Source organism: Caretta caretta, chromosome 1 (genome assembly GCF_965140235.1).
Source record: "Caretta caretta isolate rCarCar2 chromosome 1, rCarCar1.hap1, whole genome shotgun sequence".
Classification (NCBI taxonomy): domain Eukaryota; kingdom Metazoa; phylum Chordata; order Testudines; family Cheloniidae; genus Caretta; species Caretta caretta.
Window position 1 is genome coordinate 142,933,452 of NC_134206.1, and position 12,213 is coordinate 142,945,664.

Consider the following 12,213-nt stretch of genomic DNA (forward strand, 5'->3'; position numbering starts at 1 on the left):
TAGGCTAGCTACCAGAGTGCATACCCAGGGTCCCTGGAGGGCTTCCCAAGGTTTTATTCACAACCAAGAAAGCTAAAAATATAGGGCCAGATCTTTAGCTGGTGTCAATAGCGCTCAGTCATTTTATGCCAGTTGAGGATCAGGCCCATGGTTTTTTGTTTTTTAGTGAAAGCTTAGATACCAGATCATAACCTGCAGCTAGCAGTGAATTTTGTGGCAAATTCCATATGTGCTGTAATATGCACAGGACCCCAGTTTTAGTCAGAAAAGTAACTACAAAGGGCTATAAAAGTGGCCCCTTCTTGCTCACTGAATCTGCTGTGTGTGTATTCAGTTACATCTGCTCATAAACAAAAGTAATGTTTGCTATTTTTTACTGCTTTAAGACTTGTACAGCCAACAGAGCTAGTGGGTCATGCTGAGTCATGCAGCATCAAGGGATCTGTTACCTAAGGTTCACTGCAGAACCATTATTATTGATGATGCACAAAAAAGAAAAGAACCCAGCTTGCCTTTCATATCTTAGGCCAACCTTGTAGGGCAGCAGTTAGAAAACCAAAATGTTTTCACATGTAAACTGAGCCAATTTGATGTAGAATAACTACTGAGACACAATACACACAAACCCGCAGATTACCATTTGCACAACTTTTCAGAGGATAAGAGCACTTTAAGCACCAACTCTTTGTAAGTGATGAATCTGCTGCTGAAAATCCCATTACTAGTTTGGTGGACAACATTGGGGCATGCCAATGCAGAGATCCATAACATGGGAAAACACACATACTCTGTACCCTTCTCCTATTCAAATACTGATATGAGACTTTGCCAAGAGAAGATATAAAGGCTGGCCCTAGTTTTGTCTTCCAAAGCCTTTTAGCAAAACGTGGTCACTCTTACTGTTGACAGCATCAACTGTGAGCTATGGACTCTTAGTCCTCCTATATGATTCTAATGCCTCTGGAGAGATAGTTAGTAGACAATAAGAGTCCCACAGTCATAAGCTTTTAGAAAGGTTTAGCTGTCATATTGTTTACATTAATTTTATTAACTCTACGGAGGAACAAACATTAGAAACCTTCTGCCTCATTTTTACCAAGCCATTAATTAGGTCAGACATAACTTATTGCCTAATGAGATCTTCTGGGGTTTGGACACAGATTCTGTTTTCATGTTTTTATGCATAGTCTTAGCCACTCAGATCAATGTATTCAATAGAAGTTATTACTGTGATGATCTACAAATAGGGGGCAAACTGTAACTCTATCAATACCAGACATTCTCTAGTACACTTCATCCTTATTATAATGCCATGAAAATGGGACCGAGATAATTCTGAGAGGCATGAATTTGGTCAGATTACAAGTAGTTTGGAGAGGAAGTATGGAAGCTATATATATTAAATAAAGAATTTTATACTGGACAAGTTGTCCTGTGCCTTTCTGTACAGTGCTAGGCTTAGGGTGACCAGATAGCAAGGGCGAAAAATCAGGACACTTTTTTGGGGGGGGAGTGGAAGGGGGGATATAAGACAAAGCCCCTAATTTCAGGACAATCCCAATAATATTGGGACATCTGGTCACCTTAGCTGGGCTTTAACTAGTAATGCTAATCCTGTTCATGAGGAATGTTAAACAATAATTCATAGTGGGCCTGATCAAAATCTCACCAAAGTTAAGGAAAGACTCCCACTGACTTCAGTGGGTTATGGATCTGGCCCAGTAGTTAAAAACGTCTACGCTGGAAAAGATCACACAGAAGATCTATTAATGTTGCTCAGGAAATTACTACACTTTATTTGTGCTGACTAGGCCTATAATGAAAAGTACATGAATTGTATTTGATTAGCAATGTTAAAAGAACCAGCTGAGATATTTTGTGATAATGCTAAGATAGGATAACAACCACATGACAATGTATTGCTCAATAGCTAGATAAGCCATCCCTACATTAGTTCTTTCAAGCTGGACTTTGCTAACATCTTACACCATAGGGAATTATGCACAGAAAAAAATCAAAATTCTGCAAGGAAAAATCAAAATTAAAATCTTTTTTTTTAACCACAAATTAAATGAAATATAACAGTATTTGAACCTTCTTTAGAAATGCAGGTATTTTGTATTTATTTAGCACATTTTATCACCAAATCTACTGTAGTGGTTTATCATTCCTTGAACCAACAAAAAATAAAAACAAACAAGCAAAAACTGACCTAGCAGGTATGATTTTTAAAACTAAATAAAGTTGTTAAATAAGGATTTGTTAAATTGAGATTAGTTTTTGCAGTAAATTAGATGCAGAAGTCCAAATGCAAAACAAAGACAATGAAGAATTCTCTGACTCCTTGTGATATCTCAAGTACTGTGCAATGTACCAAAATTATTGTGCAGTTATACTGGGTTCTTCTCTCATACTGGTTATCAAAATACTAGCACAGTAAGTAAAAGAAAAGCATCAATAAGCCTAAACCAATGGACTTTTTTTTTGTTAACATAAAGTCTTTTTAAATTCCAAGATAGAAATAAAGGAACACCAGCTCTTTCAATTTGTGTTCCAAAAGAGAATGCCTCTGACCGGAGAAAACAAAATTATATGGCAAGTTGCTGTGCTCAGCATCAGCTGTGTTTGTTACATCATTTATTAGTCCTGGGGGAATTCAGTGCCAAAAAGTTAAAAATTCTGCCACAATATTTTAAAATTCTGCATTTTTATTTATCAAAATTACACAATATAATCACCCCTAATATAATCAGTTTCAGTTATTTTGGTAATTATTTCAAAATACCTGTCAGCAAGTATGGCTACAACAATACAGACATCAAAAAAGACCCAGGAAATGTTATTTGACAAAGATTCCTTACTAGGCATATTAATACAGACCTTTGAGTAATAATTCATTTAAACTGCAATACAGAAATGTATTTCCGACCCCCCTCAAAAGCAGTGCAAAGGCTTGGGGGAGTCAGGGGTAATGGAGGAGCTGAGGGAGAGGGAAGTAATTGCTGGTAAGGGGCCTGGGAGTGAACCTGGAGGGTGTGGGTGGGAGAAGTATGGAACAGGATTATTTGGAGGGAAGGGATTGTTAGGGAGTTAGAGATCCTCCCCCATGCCGATGTTGGTAACCCCTAGCCTCTTTCTGAGTCAGGCACACCTGCCCTGTTCTCATGTGTTCTTGCAGCCCCACTCAGCCATCCACACTCCTCCTGTCCCCATGTGGCCCTGCATCCCCTCCCCATCTCCATGTGGCCCTGCACCCCAACTCCCCATTCAGCCAGGCATAGCTTCCCCTGTCCCCGTGTGGCCCTACACCCCCACTCTCATTCAACCCTGGCTGAATGTTGTCACCCTACTAGCTCCTGTGTCCTAGCCCTAGTCTGTCCCCCCCAACTAGTTTTTCTGAATTTCCATCTGTGAGACTCCCTAGCAGCCCTGTGCCCCACTCTGTCTCTCCCCTAACCCAATTCTGTGCCTCCTCACCTGGCCCTGCCGGTAGGGTGCTGTGAGGAAGGCAGCCTCTGCCCCCTCCCTTTCTGCAGCTGGCTGCTCTGGCCCATGGCTGAAAGGTGTAAATGCAGCATCCCTTCCCTTCTGCATTAGAATCAATTATTTTGTCGGGGGGGGGGGTATCCACAAGGGATATTAATTCTGTGCTTGTGCAGTGGTGCAGAATTCCTCCAGGAGTAATGAAAGCTGACGTTTTCAAATTTGGAAGACGGTCGGCTATTTATGACCAAAACATGGCAAAGTCAATTTCAACTGACTGTAGAATGCTTTGCATCACGTTGGGTGCCACCTTCCTGGTATTCAAAGCAAACTCCTCTGCTGAAATGTCACTGAAGACAGGAATTGAAGTGTCATCCTTCTTGACATAAGACATCATAGGAAATCTTCTGGGGTTAAAAATCCTTATGGATTTCAGGAACTTAATTGCAGACTGCCCACTCTCAGTATCATTGATGTACTTCTTCAGCTGAATTGTCAACAGCTGAATGAAACAGGTGCACCAACTTTCTATTTTGATCAGTTGTTACATTATTGACATCTTCTGCCTGAGAAACCTTTGAGTGGTTTCCACTGAAAACTGAGTATGTGTCTCAAGGAAAAACAGTAGATCTTCCATATTCTCAAAAGCAAAGAGAGTGCACTGTCTCTGGCTTTCAAATGTAGCCATTAGGTCAATGATTGGCTTGCACATTTCACTGATAAAATGCAATGCAATCTTCAGCATTAAACGTTAGGTTTCATCTGACAGCACTTTTTCAAGTTCTTGCAATGAATGTGGCAAAGAGTGGTCCCCCACACTCATTTCTTCTTCAACAAACCCATGATAATATTGAAAGTTCTTTTCATGGTATTGAACAGCAGCAAACCAGCTGTTTCATCTAGTTGCTACTGCAAAATTTTTGCCTGAGGTAATTTAAGTATCTCATCTTCCTGCCCCCCTACCATATAAAACAGTTGTGAGAAAGCTTTTACCAGTGCACTGACATACTTTTATATAGCCCCAGACTAATTTGCGGCAGCTGGCCCTGCCTCCCCAATTAGGGCCAGGTTATCTTCAGTCAGCTCTAATCTAGCCTCCTAAATGGGAGCTGGTGTAACAGAGGGCTGAATCAGCAACCCTTTGCCTAGGACCCTGTGACATACCTCCCCCACTTCTCCAACTGCCAGGTTTGCCCCTCCACATCCTCTCCTTCCTCTACTGGGGAGGAGGGGGCTCTATGAGGAAGTCTTTTCTCTCTTTTTGTCAGTACCAGGGTTTGCCATGTGGGGTTCCTTCACCCCCCACTGCAACCCACAGGCCCTTGCACCATTCACATCTCCCTGGGTGTTCCCCTGTTTTTCCCCCTTCCTTTCCATCAGGGGTTTCGGGGTTGGTCCCAGCCTTCTCCCAGACACTCAGGGCTTCCTGTCCACCAAGCTCATCCAATGGGGTCTGGGTCTCTCCCTCTGGGGGTCTGCTGATAAGACCCTCCGCTGGGCCTTGCTCTCTGCTCAAAGACCCTGGGGTGGCCATCTTGCCCATAGTTTCCCTCTCCTTTCTCAGGCTTGGTTGTCTAGGGATTTTCTGCTCGGGGGTCTCTACCCCCATCTTTGGGGAATCTCCCCTTTTTCTTATCTTGGGCTTTCTTCCTCTGCCTATCTTCCCTCCTGGGAAGGGGTTCCAGTCTGTACTCACCACCACCGGATAAGGCAGACCTTTAACTACCCCAACCCATTGCCATTTAAATCTGCCCTGAACCGCAAGGGGCACCTGGGCTACAGGTTATTGCCTCCTATCCCTGTGGATGCATTCCACGTCCATCTTTCACCAGTGTGACCTCACCAGCTTCCTTTGTACCAGAGAACAGGCTGAGTCCGAGTCCACCAGGCCTCGCTGGGGTTTCCTCCCCACCATTACTGGGATGGTGGACAGCTTCCACCCCTTCCCCTGCCCTCCAGCATTTCCCCAGCCACAAAACTCTGCCCACCCACAATCCATGTGCAGGTAGTCCCCCTTCTTGTGTCCCAGTCATCCACACTGCTAGCAGACAATCAGTCTGGACCACCTGGGAGCCCCTCAGGTGTCCTCACACTTTTTTCTCTGGGCCTTTCCCAGGTGTGTGTGTGTGTGTGTGTGTGTGCGTGGAGGGGGGCAGGTTCGTCTGGGCCTTTTCACAGTCTTCACATGCCTGCTCGGCCATCCCTCCTTCCTAGGGCAGTCCGTCTCCACGTACTCCTCTGTAAGTGTTACAGCTGCCTCTACCATATTCGATTGGTGCCTCCTCACCCATGCCTTTATGTTCTCGGGAAGGGCCTGTAAAAACTGCTGTAGAATGAGTGCATTCATAATCTCCCCCACTATCTGGGTGTCTGGCCTCAGCCAGCAGGTAGCCCAGTCCATTAACTTTTGGGTGAAGACCAGGGTCCGCAAACCCCGCTTCCACCTCACTGACTGGAATTTTTGGCTGTACTTCTCTGTGGACAGCCCCACCCGATCCAGGATGGTTGCCTTTATTGCTTCATAATTCCTGGCCTGCTCTTCACTTAGGGCCATATAGGCTGCTTAGGCTTCACCAGCTAGGTAGGGAGCTAGTCGCAGGGCCCTGCAGCTACTTGCTCAAATGTGCATAGGAAGGCATCGGTGTCACCTATCTGGCCCATTTTGCAAATGGTTATGTGGACAAACACAAATAGAAGTCATATTTTTAAAATGTGACCCTTTAGAGAGCGACATTTTCAAAATAACAGACTGGATTCTTGTCTGCTTGCATTTTGTGTAGTCATTCACATCTGTGCAAAACAACTGTTAAGTGAGTGTAGATTTCCTATATTTTTATAGATTTCAAGGTCAGAAGGGGCCGTTATGATCTCCTCTATAACACAGACCACACAATTTCATTCAGTAATTCGTGCACCAAGCCCCTATTTAGCATAAAATCCACCATACTGCTCTGGTGCTTCCTCTCTCAACCCTTCTTCTCACCATCCCAAGTATGACCGCATGCAGGGAGACCCTTTATGAAGCTGGGCTTTGACGTGAAAACAATTTACATAGGAATTGTTATCTTATTACCTCAGCTCAAACCAGTGGTCCACTGATTCCAGTATCCGGTCTCTAACAATGGCTAGTATCAGCTGCTGCAGACACAAGAAAAAGAAACACCGAGGTGCACACAGTTATGGAAACCTGTCTATAGAGGAGGGATTTTCATTGTTTCTCCTCCATTAATGGGTAGATTCATTCAGGATGAAGAATGAAGGCTTATTCACCCTTCTAATTTTTTATCTTATCTAACATAACTTTGCAGGATCCCTAAATTTTGGTGCATTTTTGGTCTCTATATTCTTGCAGAGGGTTGTTTAATTATGAGCCATTTTCTATTAAACTGTCTTACTTTCCATTACATTATGAGGATACTACTGTTTAAATACTTTTTGTGAAAACTTCTTTCAATTTTATATTTCTCAAACAAAGATTTGAGATCAAGTAAGTTTGTTTCTCGAACTGTTGAGAAAAAACAGACGTGAACATTAAAGCAATTGAACTGGATTTTTGTATTCTGCCTTAAAAAGCTAAGTGAAGAAACCATGTTGTTTTAAGAGGAAATGTTGGTTTCAAAACTGGGAGAATGAATGGGTAATTTTGTTCGTTCTCTCAGGCAGCATTTGTAATTTCAGTCATTTACTTTCAAAAGGAGAAAACATTACCATGAAAAACTGGGTAGAGTCTAACCCACATGGCTATACTTCCTGGACGCTTGCTTCACTGTGCGTGTGCAGTGTTTAGCTAAGGCAACAAGGACCTTTCAAATAATGGGACAAGAGTAAAAGAGTTATAGAATGGCTGGCTAATTTTCTCAGACCCTCATTTTTTTCACCCCCTGCCAATTACTTTATAAACAAAAAGTTTAAATATCCATGTTAATTACATTTATTAGTCCTTGCTCCAGCAGTTTCCGCTGATGATCAGATTTGTTCTAGGCAGCTGCTGCAGATGCTCTAAGCTATACATTATTAATGGGTAGCAGGGTTATTTTACTCTAGATAGAAGGACTTTCTGGGACACACTGTTCACCAAAGGTGTTAATTCATATTTTATTGAGGTGATTATCAAAGCAGAACCTTTTTGCCTGCCTACCCATAACATTTGAAGATATAGCAAAACAGGTGATTTACACAGAGATTTATATGAGTGCTGTGTGAAACTCAGTGGTTTCCATTCACAGGGGCTTGTGCAGATTAGAGATGGATCCAAACCAAAGCTCTTGATCTAATCTAGGTTCAGCCCCAAATTTGCAGCTATATGCTCTCTGTATAATGGACTGATTCTGAACATCATAAACTCTGTGGAAATAGGCCCAGATTCTCCTCTGCATTAAGAGAGTTTAGCTGGTCATAAGAGGCTCACCTCAGCATAAGGGGATTCTTGGATCCTTAACAGCGCCTGTGACAACCCCTCCAAGCTGGGCATGGCTGTGAAAAATGGGCATAGGTAGGTACAGCCTTTTGACCCCACAAAACCCATCTGCCTAAGACCGTCTCAAGAAGGAGGGTCTAGTTCAATGAGCAGTATAACCAAATTCCAAATGTTGACAAATCATGAGACAGGCTTCAAAATTCTGAGCATGGCTAAAAATGAATAGATTTTGTTTAAAATAAGAATGTATCCTCACAATAGCCCTGTGAGGCAGGGAAATGCTATTATCCCTCTTTACACATGGAGTACTAGTCACAAAGGGTATGTCTACACAGCAATGTGATCCTGAGCTCAAGCCTATCCAGCCTTGTGTCCACACACCAACTGTGCTAACCTAGGGTTCGGACCTACTATCCCAGGACCCTGCAGGGTCCAAGCCCATGGTAAGCTGGGACCTAGGGTCTGAGCTCTATTGCTTTCCTGTGTGCAAGCAGCCCCTCCTTGACTTGGGTCCCGGAAGTCCTTCAGATGTATCCCAGAGTTCCTGCTCTCAGAGGAGCAGCACTTCAGCCAGTCAGCACAGAGGCCAGAGGCACCATTACTGCCTGGGCAAGCATGCTCCCAGTTCCTGCTCCTGCTCTCTTGTGCCTAGAACTGGGAGCAAAACTGAAAGGTGGGAGGAGGCTCCTGGCTGCTGGATTATTGGGGGTCATTCTTCCCCCCACTGTGCTGAGCTGGGAGCCCTGCCACTCTCCCTCCCTGCAGAACAACCGCTTGTTCCCTGCTCTTCTCTCTGACCCTTGCTCCCAGGCCCTCCCTGGGTTGCATGTGCAGCACCTGGGCAACGTCCACTGTGAGGGTGGTGAGTGGGAACCAGTCCCCAAACTTCTTTACAGCCTCCTGGGGATCCCTTATCCCTGCCTCTCAGTGAAGTGCCCCCCGCACAGGGCTTAGTGGGCAGTGTGCTCCAGCACTCCCCAGGTATCCCTTATCCCTGCTTCCTAGGGTGTAGCAGGGGCAGGGGAGAGGGATCTCCAGGGTGGTTGTGTGGGGTGCTGGACCACACTGCCCCCCAAGCCCTGGGGATGCACTTCACTGCTCCACAGCCAACAGCAGCCGGGCTGGGGTGTGTGTGTGTTTTTCCTCTGAAACCTATATTTCATGTTAAACTTCACAACAGACAGACAAAAATAAATAAAAACCCAGCCAAACAAAAACACCTTCACTGAACATCCCGTTTTAAAAATTAAGAATGGCAAAGTTTCATTTTAATGGTTTGACAGCCCTGGAGACTAATGTGCTAATTATTCCCAGAAGAGGTGCACATAGGCATTTTCCTGCCAATGTGACTCAGCCTAGAGGTGGACAACCCAAGTATCAGATTAGATGGTAGTTCAGTGTAAAGCCTGCTAAAGCTGCAGTCATTCTACTGAGACAGACAGGAGCTAACTATGCAGCTTATATGCTCATGTGCTCCTTAGGGGCACCTGAGACCTATCAATAGCATGGTCAGAACTAGGAAACAGGGAAGGCAATAGAGTTTTCCCACAGTGCAACAACATTTGTCGGGCTAGAGTGTCAACACTGGAGTGGGGGGGGGGGCATTACGCATGATGGGCTGGGGTTACTAGGGTCTGTGCACTGCAGCGTGGATACCAGAACATTAGGTTCAAGCACAGGTGAGAAAATCCTTAACCTACTGTTACAATGCAGTGATTCAAGTCCTACTAACCCTAGGCTTATATTGCTGTGTAGACATACCCAAAGAAGCTAAGCAACTTGCCCAAGGTCACACAGGAAACTTGTGGCAAAGCAGAGAATTGGACTTAAGTCCCCTTAACTGCTGAACTATCCTTCTTCTTCTTTATATCCTTCTGATATAAACTAGTGCAACCCCACTGAATTCAGTAGATTTTGAGCTAAAGTCTTTGCTGGCATAAATGTCCTTTGATGATAGTTAAAATTGCTTTCTCAGCAATGTCTAATCAAATGAAATGTTTTCCCCCCAAAATTCTCAGTGTTTCATGAAGCACATGGAAACATTTGGAAAGGTCCAGAATAATTTACATCAAGAGTCTCCCAGTCCTAATAAACACATTTTCCAAGATTTCCCAGAATAACAGAATGAATGGATAGTTTGTTCTTGTCTCATGGATCTTCAGGCTAAAAGAAGGAGTTTTCAAACTAAGGATAATGAAGAATTAACAAATCACTGACGAAGTGTTTGAAGGGAGCATACTAAACTGGAATTATTCATGTAAAACTGCAGAAAAATGTTGTGGCTCCAACAGGCAATTTGTCCTGATGTGCTGCTGTTAGAAGAAAAATGGTTTGTTTCCAAAAGATGCAGCCTAATTCTTCTCTGCAGCTGGGTGTCACTGACTAATGAAAATATATTGGCACAATGCTTGCAGGTTATTGTTCCATGTAACTGCAGTTCTTCACTGTGTATTTGTAACCAGGCCATGACTGAAAGCAATATGTATGAGCTCAGCTATACATATATTCAAAATATATCATGCTATATTTATTGGAAACAAAGTCTGACTAGATCATGTTTATACCTGGAGTAGATAATGGAATGTACATGTGTACTGGCAGTGTGAACAGCAAAGAAATTACAAATCTTAAATATTTATATAGTAAAATGAAATGCAACTATTAATGCTTCCAGGAAAGCATGCAGTGCAATGCTATAGACAGACATGAAGAACAGAGATATTCCAAAACTCTAACAGGCTAATTTATCATTTTTACAGAATGGCTCCATGTCTGGTTTGCAGACAGTGTCTCAAGGAAATTAGACTAAGAATGAATAAGAATTGTGGTCAGGCCTGACAACAAAAAATGCATCTTACTAACTGCTGGGTAAGTATGTATTTGAAAAATAGATGTTGTGAGTAACTCATTTTTTTCTGGATTACTGTTTTATTTACTTTGATTTAAATATAATAAATACTCATATTTTATAGAATGTTCTACAACATTGTACGAATGGTTCTGAAAAAGATCATTTATTGTTTTCTTTTTGTTAATGCAATTCTTGGAAAATATATCATTTTACCTCGTAGTCTTTGGGGAAGGGCTAAGTCATAAATACAACTATCTCATTATATGGCTAATGGAGCTTAATCCTGATAGCTTTTTTCTTTGTTATTATTATGGGGAGAAATCCTGAAGACCTTAAACCAATTAGAGATTTGCCAGAGTAAGGAATCAGTGAAAACTGAGGAAGGATGCTGGATTTGGTCCCATAAATAAAATCATAACACTTGCCATTTACACGTAAGCTAAATCAATAAATGAATCTTACATCTGTGTGTAAAATGTCATTTTATGCCCAACATGAAATGCCCAACATGAATGGGGTCCCTCAGCAAAGTTCCTTCTGGAGACTCCACTTTCTTTACCAGTTTAGAATGGCCTACACTTTAGGAGTGAAACTACGGCCCCATTTAAGCAGAATTCTCATTAACTTCAATAGGGCCAGGATTTCACTCCGCATCCCCAGTCCCAAAGTTTGATGAAGAAATACTGGTTTCTGGCCCGTGATGAACAGAGCATACTCTGCTATTACACTACCAACCTTAAAGGTAATGTCTTAGGCAGCTGCTTATGTTAGTTCTGAGTAGCTGCTGTAAAATGAAAAAGCTTACAAAACACAACAAAACTTAATGGAAGCCTTCCCCATGTGCCAAATACAAGTTGTACCTACTTTCATTACTTTGTCTCACCCCATCTTGCTTTCACTCCATTCAGCTAGGTTTTTCCAGTCAGGAGTATTCTAAAAGCTAGGGAAAAGAAAAAGGAGCCCTACAGATTTCAAAAGCCTTTGTAAAGCCAGGTTAACAAAATGGCGACCATGCCAAATCACCAGAGCAGTAGCAACCCTCAACAAGTTAAGGTAAAGAGAGGCAAAAGCCAACTCACTGAAAAAGATGATGAAAGGACAATATTCTGAGGGTGATTTCACAGGTGTATAAACTTGGCCTGGGGAAACCCTAAAACTATAGCTATTGGAATAAAGAGCAGTTTTGAATAATTTTGGGGTCAACAAGAAAATAAGTTTATGTTATGATCCAGCATTCAGTAATTTGCAATAGCTGTGCTAATACTGTAGCCCTGGTCAGCAGAAACATACAAATGAAAGGTTACAGGGATAATGGACAAAATGAGTTATTATTTATATCAACATTAAAATTTGCGGATGATACTAAACTGGGAGGAGTGGTAGATACGCTGGAGGGGAGGGATAGGATACAGAAAGACCTAGACAAATTGGAGGATTGGGCCAAAAGAAATCTGATGAGGTT

General features: G+C 42.6%; 1 long non-coding RNA gene across 1 annotated transcript in view; it reads left to right on the top strand.

The window, feature by feature from the left end:
• The window catches only part of LOC125642139 (uncharacterized), a 75,005-nt gene that overhangs the window by 46,864 nt on the left and 15,928 nt on the right, over window positions 1-12,213 (top strand). The window contains exon 3 of the long non-coding RNA XR_012669756.1: window positions 10,660-10,768. This is a non-coding gene — a long non-coding RNA (uncharacterized LOC125642139). The remainder of the gene's footprint in view (window positions 1-10,659; window positions 10,769-12,213) is intronic.